General features: G+C 37.3%; 1 pseudogene; it reads left to right on the top strand.

Annotated features, from left to right (window-relative positions):
* The first annotated feature begins 7,978 nt into the window (after window positions 1-7,978).
* Window positions 7,979-9,223, top strand: LOC139013146 (eIF5-mimic protein 2-like; annotated as a pseudogene).
* Window positions 9,224-10,453: the final 1,230 nt, after the last annotated feature.

Raw genomic sequence — 10,453 nt, 5'->3', positions numbered from 1 at the left:
TCCTGGCTGTGCATTCCTAAGCCCTGGAAAATGTAAACATCACAGCCTTCTCCCCGACCCACTTCCATAATACAAACAAACAAGAAAAATTCTAATTTAACAGATCTTCTCTAGGGCCTATCAGTGTTAAAATCATTCTTACACTAGAGAATAGAAAAATGCTAAAAATCTTCATATAGACAAATAGCTTTTTAAATACCCTTTTCTAGATAACTTTTTAATCAATGAAATCATATATTTAGGTCTCTATACAAACTGTAGGAAAAATTGGCCTAGAACTGATTTTCATGCCAGTTTCTATAATAAACTTATTTACAATAAGTAATATTTGAATTTATTTTTTGACTTTGAAAAAATATGCCCAGTGTTTTATTGGAGTAGATTAACAAAGACATCCATTTACTAGTAGTTAAAATGGGGAAGAGAATATTCTATAGAAATTATCACTATTACAGAATTGTTTGTAGAATATTTGAAATGAGGCGTGTGTACTCTGGACAGGTGCATTGTGAAGAATAGGTTTTATAGCTAATTTTTTATGGTATTTGAGTTTAAAGCTCAGATTCAACACTATCTAAGTGAACCAGGATGAGCATTTAAAATTTCTAATCCTGTCTCCTCATCCTTAATGAGCATTATATACTGTTATTTTGAGGATTTAAATCTATACTTAGTACATAGTAAGAACTTAGATCAGCCATATAAAGCCATGTTTCTCTTCTCCTTTCTTTTGTCTTCTGAGCAGTTTTGCAACATAACTTTCCCAAGGTTAGTTAGGTATCTATCAGCAACACCCCCCACCCCTGCCCCCAAATCAGAATTTTTCGGGTCTTTCTAGATTATAAAATCCATTTTATGTTTCTTGTAATAGATATTCTCCCTTAAACAAAAAAACAAGCAATCATGGACAGTATGCATGGAGGAAATCTGAGGTGACACAAAAGACTGAGTCAGCCAACTGCTATTTTTCCTAAATTGACCCCAGATGTAGATAAAGATTCAGAGTTTCCATCAAAATAGTATTTTAAATTTAGAGGGTAAAACTGTATGCAAAATCAAATCGGTTCTGTTGATTTCCTTTTTTACAAATCAAGATAAGAGTATTTCTGATTTTCCATACTTGATTTTCTACTAATGGCATTAAGAGACAATATTAATTTTTATTCTATTTTCACAATGATTCCAATTTTTGGATCAGTCCCTAGTAATGGAATTATTGGCTGATGTAATAAATTGCTTAATCAATTTTGTAAATTTTTTTTAAATAAAATTGCAATATAAGTTAATAAAACAAAAAATATGCTGCACTTAATCCTTTGGCAAAAGTCACTGTCATTATGCAGGTGTATATTTGTTTCAATCTTGTTTATAAGATATGTATATTATTATAGTCTCCTTACTGAGTCTTATTTGATTCACAATCATCAAAGATTAAAAAGATTAAAATTTTAAAATACTTGCTTGATTATTTCTCTGGCTATAAATGTATAATTTATTTTTGTCATCATTTTTAAATGAAAGCTATGTGTTTTCAATAATAATCACTATTTAAAAAAATTATTTGGCTTTCATTTGTATATCATAATTTTTTATATTCTGTTAAACAATTGACTATAGATGTACCACTGACATGATAATAATTAAGTATATCAAACACTTTTAAGGCAAATCCCAATTTTAGATATGCTAAATGTGAAAAATATGTATTTTTGAAATGTGGGAAATATGGTGTATTTTTGCCTGAGGATTTTTAATAACTTTAAGTTGGCAAAACCTTTAGAAATTGACTTTCATTTTTAACACATATCTGTGATGGATATGTATTAAAAAGTACCCTTGCTTTCTGTTTCAATGTACCAAGTGAGAAGCATGAAAGACTTTTTTCACAATTCTTTTAGAACCCTTTTTACTTCTTGATAAATAATGCACAGAGATTATGCTTGCCCCTCTGGTCCTCACCTCCAAAGACTTAGTATAGTCTCAGGGAAGCATATCTTTATTTGAAAAGGTTTTTGTTAGCTTTACTTTGCATACAATGTATAATGAACATTATATTATCCTGAATATCACTTCAGAATCAAAGCTTTGTGAGGGTATGGATTGTGTTAAAAACTCCCTTGCCAGTCCCTGATGCTGTCCTGACAACCAGTATTTAATAAACAATAATGAATTAATGAATTTAAAAGGACTATTTGTTTTCTTTTTGATGATTCATACACATTTATATTTTCTTTTTTTAAAAATATATTTTATTGATTTTTTACAGAGAGGAGAGGAGAGGGATAGAGAGTTAGAAACATCAATGAGAGAGAAACATCAATCAGTTGCCTCTTGCACGCCCCCTACTGGGGATGTGCCCACAACCAAGGTACATGCCCTTGACTGGAATCGAACCTAGGACCCTTGAGTCTGCAGGCCGAGGCTCTATCTGCCGAGCCAAACCGGTTAGGGCCACATTTATATTTTCAATATCAGCATAAAAGAAACATTATAAAGAGAGCAGAAATGAGTGGAGATAGGGGCAGTAATTTATAATTTTTGAATCTTGTTCCTTCCAGTCACTTATGCTGTGACATGAACCTCCATTGCTATGTTTTATCCAATTCAAATTTCAGGTGTTGATGTTGTTTAGTATTTGAAGGCATGTTTTGGTTTCCAAATGCTTTGCAAATATTTTCTCCTCACCCCATTCCTTTGGACTCTATATAAGAAAGCAATCTCTCAGCAAGTATAGTGATCTGAGTGTTGATGGTACCAGGAAGAACATAAACTAGAATGTGGTTTCTACAAGTTCCCTTCCCTCCAAATCCCTACATTAACAAGTCTTTAGTTAAATTCTCTCTGATCAAGTAATTGATATGGTTTCTGTCCTCCTGACTGACCCAATGAATGGATTATATATGAACTACAATACTGGTGACAATTCCCACATCACAAAATTTTATTGGAATGATCACCAGGGAGTTCTTATTTATTTCTATGTTTATAAGAAAGTATTAAAAATACATCAAGAAAATGAACGATTATAATGGTTAATTGCTTGTTAAGATGTATATAGTACTTATAATTTTTTTTTCTTTTCCTGTATCAGTCTTCTGGGGCTGAAGAGGTAGTTGTTTTCCAAAGATGAAAATGGTATAAGAAGAGCACAATACCCTCTGGATTAATCATTTTAAAGTGTTTTAGAAGTTTTCACACATGTCTCTTCTAGCCTCCTCCAATTTAAATACTGTATACCTTGATTAAAGTGTTTTAATTCACTGATGTCTGCACTTCATGGGCTCCCGGACATCGAGCGGAGAATGTGCCCATCAGCAGAGAAACAGCACATTTGCTTGGGAGTGCATGTTTCCTCTGAGCCAAAAATGTGGAGTATTTTTTTTCTCCCCGAAAGTAATATATTACAAATTTTATATACTTATATATTCTCATTTTAGTCATGGTTCATAAATAAATTTATCATTTTTAGGAATCATAAGTTGCATAACATCTCCAAGGTTTTTTTTGTTTTTTTTTTCCTAATCTGGGTATACACGATTTGATTATTATATGCAAGATTGTGAAATGTTACTGTATTCATGGTATGAAAAACTAGTAAGTAAATTTCATTTAAAATGTCACTGTATCCATTCTTTTGGAACATTTGCCATATTATATGTAATTTTGGGGTGCTTAGGAAGAAAATGTTAAATCATACGTATCTTGCTTTGTAGACTATAAAAAGTTGAGACTCTCTGTTCATTTGTACTGCATTATTTTCAGGTTGCTAAGTGATTATATTTGTTTTATTAGGGACATTTTGAGCAAACTTGAAGTTATTAACTAAAAAACACCATGAGAACATTTTTAAACTGCACAATTGTGAAAGATTGGGTGTTACTGGCTTACCAAGAATTTTCATTTGTAATATACTCAAATGTCTACAATTAAGGTAAATTAAGTTTTGCCCCTCTCTGATACTTCTTAAGAAAGAGTAGTCAAAGTCAGAATTTGATGCCATCTGCATTAGTCTTCTTTGCTGCTATACCAAGTTATCATGACATTAATGGCTTTCAACAACACACATTTCTTTAGGGTTTTGTAAGTCAGAGTGTCCATGGGTCTGACTGGACTAAAATCTAGGTGTCAGCAGGCCTGTGCTGCTCTCTGGAGGCCCTCAGGCAGCATCTGTACCTCGCCTGCTCCAGCTTCTAGCAGCTGCCTGCACTCCCTGCCTGTGAACTGCTTCCACTCTCTTCAAAGCCAGAAACATTGCATGTCTTCACATTCGACCTTTAAGATTCTCTGCCTAAAAAACTTGTGTGAATTGATTAGGCCTGCTGGATAATCCAGAATAATCTCCTTGTCTCAGTGACCGTAACCTTAATCTTACCTGTGACATTCCCTATGCCTGTAAGGTAATATATTCACATTACTGGGGATTAGGATGCAGCTATCTTTGGAGGTCATTATTCTGCCTATCACACCATCTAACTGATTCAAAATAAAAGTCCTCACCCAAGGATATGTTTATTGATTCTTTTTTTAGAAAGAGGGAAGGGAGAGAGAGAAACAGCGATGTAAGACAGAAACATAGATTGGTTGCCTTCCATAGGCACGCTGTTTGGGGATCAAACCCACCACGTAGGTATGTGCCCTGACCTTTCAGTGTATGGATGATGCGCCAAGCAACTGAGCCACATTGGCCAGGGCTAACTGATTTTTTAATTTAGCTCCAATGTAGTAGTGCCATGTCAAAAAGAACAGATGGCACATGCTCAAATGTAGAGAGAACAAAACATTTACTGTTTAACCTCTTTTTAATACTGTGATTCTGATCCAGGTAGGAATGGATAAGGAGGTGGGAAGGAAAATGGTTCAGATTCACCTGAAAGCCTTCTTAAAACTACCAACATATTGTTGCCAATAATGCAAAGAATTTGGCATAAAATCCCACCCCATTATCTCTTCTCCCATTCTGCTATAGAATGCCGCATTCATGAGCTGTAGGAAGCACAGGACTTGGTTGGAAAGTCTGTAAGGAGGATTCTCTGAAAAGTCGGAGGCCTCTGGGGGACCTTGCCGAAGGCGGCAGCCCCTGCCTTGACTTTTCCAAACAAGTCCAAGCCCCCGGGTGTTTTACTGGAATCTTTATGTTTAGACTTCAGAACATCCTTGCTTAAAGGATGCATGTGTCTTCTCAAGGATGCTTACCCTGATGATAGCATCTAATAGTTCATTTTAGTTCAAGCTGTTGTTATAATAAAAGCCTAAGGAGGCAGGGGAACGGGGCTAGTTGGTGGCGATAGCCAAGTAGTCTCTTAGCCTCTCTTTCACAGAAATGTGTGTCAGTGTAATCATTCATCCGAAGGTTAGGGTCTGCCAGTCAGTCCCGGCAGTGAGCCTTTTTTACTCATGGGGTTTTGTTATGCTCATCTGTTTGGGGGGTAGAAAAAAAGGGTGAGGATCATTGCTTGAGTTCTTTGGTACTGTTAATTCAGGCTTGATTTAGGAAGAATGAAAGAAATCTGACTCGACTAAGCAGATAAAGCTTAATTAAGTGCAAGAAATGAATGAAGTGTTCATAATGTAAAATATTAATGTTGAGTGGACAGATGTATGCCTTGTGAAAAAATTAACTACCGATTTGTATGTTTACTCTGTGCAAGTACAGTTTTAAATGCTTTACATTTAAGCCTCATCACAATTCTATTAGCTAGATCCTATTATTATCCCCATTTTACTGGCAAGGAAACTGTGGCACAAACAGGGTAAGTATCTTGTTCAGGCTTTCATAGCTGATAGATGGTTGAGGCCAGGGTTAGACCCATGCAGAGAGGTTCAGGAATCTATGTAATTAAACACCGTGAGATATTGAGGTTTGAGAGGAAATTAATGTTCAATTACACTGTACCATTTCAATGATATGTGGCATACTAAATTGACTGTACTTTAGATACATCATATTTTCTGTGGAGCCAGGCCTCATTTGAATTCCTTCAGCACATGTCATTACCATCCACAGGACCACTGATGTTATAAAATTATTACTAGTTACTATTATCATTAAGAAAACAAAAACTTAGAATTTTAAGTTGGAAAACTTTTGGACTCCACATTTTCAATCAAGAAAAGGACTCAAGTACATTTCAATCATTCATCTCATCCAGAAAAGACTGGCAAGCTTTAGCAACCAAAATTAGAGTCCTCCCAGAATTCATAACTTTGGCATTTTGAAGAAAATGCAAATTTTCTGCTGCTTTATCCCATTCCCTTTGGCAAAATGCAGCTTCCATTCTTTAAAATAATTATCTTTGTCAACGTTGCTTGCAAAGAGTAGAAATAAATAGAAATGACACACAGACAACATTGTTCACATAACTGAAGTGACTGTGGGATAATCATAATGAATATTAACAAGTATATTTTTTAAAAAATGTAGACAACAGTCAAAACAGCTATATTTCTCAGTTTTATCCTTTCATGACTTTAAATTTAAACCTAACTTCACAAAAATCTACAAATCAGGAATCAGAATTAGAAATAGTATACTAAAGGGAATTTGGTACCATCAAACTATATATATGAGTTTTTAAAGTTTTTGTATGTACTATAAATATAGTGAAAAATATGATTTTAGAAAGCAAATTAATTTAAAAATCTGCTTTGTAAGGAGTAATTTTTATGCCTTTTGTCCTAAAATATACATTACAGAATAGTTTTTTTTTAACTATTTGTAAGTGTATAATACAGTGGCATTAAATATGTTCATGAAGTTTTATAACCATCACCACTATCTATACCTAAAATTTTTTCATTATCCCCACAAAAAAAACCCTCTGTAGCCTTTATATAATAATTCTCCTTTCCCCTTCTAACCAGCCCCTGGAACCTCTATTCTACTTCTTATCTCTCTGAATTTGTATTATAGATGCCTCATACAAATGGAATTATAGAATATTTGTCCTTTTGTGTGTGGCTCATTTCACTAAGCATAATGTTTCAAGGTCTGTTCATATTCTGTATTCCAGTGTGTGTGTGTGTGTGTGTGTGTGTGTGTGCGTGTGTGTGTGACATTTTGTTTTTCCATTTTTTCTGTTGATGGACACATGGATTTTTTCCACCGTTGGCTTTGCTATGAACATTGGTATAAAAATATCTATTGGAGTCCTGTTGACCTCAAGAAGAATACACTTGTCAAAAAAAGACTCCTTGTGGTTAATTGGGCTCAAATTCATAACCAGAGTCTAGAAGCCATTCTTGTTTCTCACACACACTGTATTTCAAGGAAAAGCCACATGCGGGGCTGCTAAGCCTCCTACACTGTGTTCTCACCCTCTGAGTTGACCTTATAAGAGAGTTCCTAGTATCAAAATTTGACCAGTGGGACTGAGACTTCCCCTGTCCAATAGGAGCTGCACAGCTATATCATCATTTGCATCTTCACCAATCAGAATGGCTGCATTCCAACCAATCAGGATGGTGCTATTTGGACCAATCAAACTATAACGATTTGGAATACTCATTTGCATAGAAATAAACTCATCAGGGCCTGGGGATGGGCACTCTTCTGTATATAACTGTCTTGGTGGAGTGAACTTTAGTTTCCATCCAAGATTGTGTTTCCCCAGCTGGACCAGCAATATTGGCTGAAGCTGCACAGAGCAAAGCTGTCTCCTGGGAGTGGAGCACAGCTGTATCTCCAGAGCAGAGCTGTAACACTGGAGCTGTAACACCTGGGCTGCCTGTCCTGAGCTGTTTTACAAATGTGCCATTCCACAGCATGCTGAGTCACAACTGACCTTTCTTGCACTGAATAGTGTCCCTCTTCACTGCACCCCAAATTGGGGACTCCTGTTGGCACTGAATTGGTGGTGACGACCTTTGATTCACAGTCCTTTCAACTTCTTAAGATTTATTGCTGCAGAGACTGCCACAGTTGTGGCCTCCTCTGGAATTTCTAGCCCTTTTCTCTTCACCTTAAATGTGGGTGTCTTTTATGAACAATTAAAACCAGCAAAAGCCAACACTTTCAGGCCAGTATTTTAAAACCAGAAAAAGAGATGAAAAAGAGAGGTTTGACCCTGTTCAGTTTCAAAATGAGTATTCAAGGCTTAAGTGAAACTGGTACTGATTTGGAGGCAGTAGCAACGTTTCTTGGTGCTTCTGGGGCAACACTTGATTGCGGCCCATTTGCAGAAACATTCTTTGACATTCTGGGGCCTGGGGAATGCTGGCCCCAGGTGGTACACTGGCAGATGGCTTGATGTACGCAGATGTCTATGTGTTCACAGCACAATAAGACCTGGATGCCATGCAAGCATTTGCTTAGGTTTTTAACAAGTTACCCAGATGCTACAAATACCTGGAGAAGGGTTTGAAGATGAAGTAAAAAAGCTGCTGTAAAGGGTTTTTTGGAGTCGGAGAGGAATAAGCTGGCTATGTTGACGGGTGTTCTTCTGGCTATTGGAACACGTAATGCATCCATTCTTCATAGCCTTTATAATGAGAATTTGGTTAAATAAGGGGTTTCAGAAGCTTTTGCTGTAAAGCTCTTTAAATCATGGATAAATGGAAAGACATCAATGCAGTAGCCGCAAGTCTTCGGAAAGTCAGCACAGATAACAGACTGATGGAACTTTTTCTTGTGAATAAGCAAAGCCTTGAACATTTCACAAAGCATTTCGCTGAGGCAGGCTTAAAAGAGCTTTCAGAATATGTTCGGAATCAGCAAACCATAGGAGCTCATAAAGAACTCCAGAAAGAACGTCAAGAACAGATGTCCCGTGGTGATTCATTTAAGGATATAATTTTGTATGTCAAGGAGGAGATGAAAAAAACAACATCCCAGAACACGTTTGTCATTGGATGAATCTGGCCCAGTGCAATAAGCACCGTGGACTGGAACAACAAAGAGGAGCTTGTAGCAGAGCAAGCCATCAAGCACTTGACGCAAAACAGCCCTCTCCTCGCTGCCTTCACTGCTCAAGGTCAGGCTGAGCCGACTCTGTTACTGAAGATGCAGGAGTATTGCTATAACATTCATTTCATGAAAGCCTCCCAGAAAATCGTGGTGCTTTTTTATAAAGCTGCAGTCCCGAGGGAGGAGCCCATTCTGAAGTGCTAGAAAGACGCACATGTTGCAAAGGGGAAACGTGTCTTCCTTGAGCAAATGAAAAAGTTTGTGGAGTGGCTCAAAAATGCTAAAGAAGAATCTGAGTCTGAAGCTGAAGAAGGTGACTGAAGTTGGAAACTACAACCTCAGTAAAGCAAATAGGAGTTGCAGATGAAATGCCATGTTTCATGTGTCCTGGATCTTACATCTTCCTATCTCCCTCCATCAAGCATGATATAAGGGCTTTCATAGCAAGTTTTATTTTAACTGTTTCTATGGTTCCTGGAAATGTTGGGTTTAGTTTCAAAAACCATGCTTTAAGTAGTTACAGGAGCTACAGATTTGAATCTAATGTTGCATTAATCTTTTCAGTTATCTTCTACCTCCTGTATTTTCTTATTTTGAGTTTTGGTAGATCCCTTAATAGGCAATCACTTTATCTGCAAGGGTTGCTTGGAATCTTTTCAGGATTTATATACACAGATTTAAAGCATCCCTTTCTTCAGTTTCCTCTGTAGTTCTGTCTCTACTGTCTATTTCAAAGGGACTAGGGTACCACCATTTACTCCTGTTCACTTCACGCAGGCACACATGGTTGACAGTGCTCCTCCTTACAGTCCGCACTGAGGCCGGTGGGGAGAAGGAAGGGCATGGCATCTGCTTATTGTACTGCACAGTGAGTGCATTCAACAGGCCTATACCCCACGTGCTTCTCAGCACCCGCAAAGGAGGGAGAGTTGTCTCTGCTCACATTATTGCAGGTCGGGAATGGTTAACAAGGCCCCATCTCACATTCCCCACAATGCCCAGCGAGGAGTGAGAGATGGGGGCATGAGCAAAAAGTTCCACTCTGCAAAACTGAGCTCTTGCTGCTCCCGGAATTATGTCTTTTTCATGACTCCGTCTATTTTACTTTTCCTTACACTGCCCGTTGCTTCTTTACTTGACCATCTCCTATTTCTCCTTTAAGATTGAAGTCAGAGTTTATCTCTTCTTTCTCACGCTGCACACACTCTAGTGCTGCTGTTGAGGCTGGGCATTAAATGATGAGGAAAATTCTTGGAAGAAATTGGCTTGTGTCTCTAAACTTAACCATAGAAATAAACAATGATAGAAAATGCTGCTTGCTTCTTGCATGGATATTTCTGAGGGAAGAAGGCCTGATAGGAGTGGAGAAATAGGATCATTGGTTTCTGGGAAGACGAAGAAGGCTCGAACCACTGACCCCAGGATTTTCTGTACTTCAGGAAGGGTGCAAAAGAGGACTTCAGATGTTCCTGTGGTTCCATTTGAAGGACCAGGGAAGGTGGAGAGGGCAGGAACATAGGATGCCTGGACAGACACCAAAGAGAATTGCTC

This window comes from Myotis yumanensis, unplaced genomic scaffold (assembly GCF_028538775.1).
Source record: "Myotis yumanensis isolate MYYU_CA2020_CCGP unplaced genomic scaffold, mMyoYum1.0.hap1 SCAF_6, whole genome shotgun sequence".
Classification (NCBI taxonomy): Eukaryota; Metazoa; Chordata; class Mammalia; order Chiroptera; family Vespertilionidae; genus Myotis; species Myotis yumanensis.
This window is presented reverse-complemented; position numbering and strand designations above follow the sequence as displayed.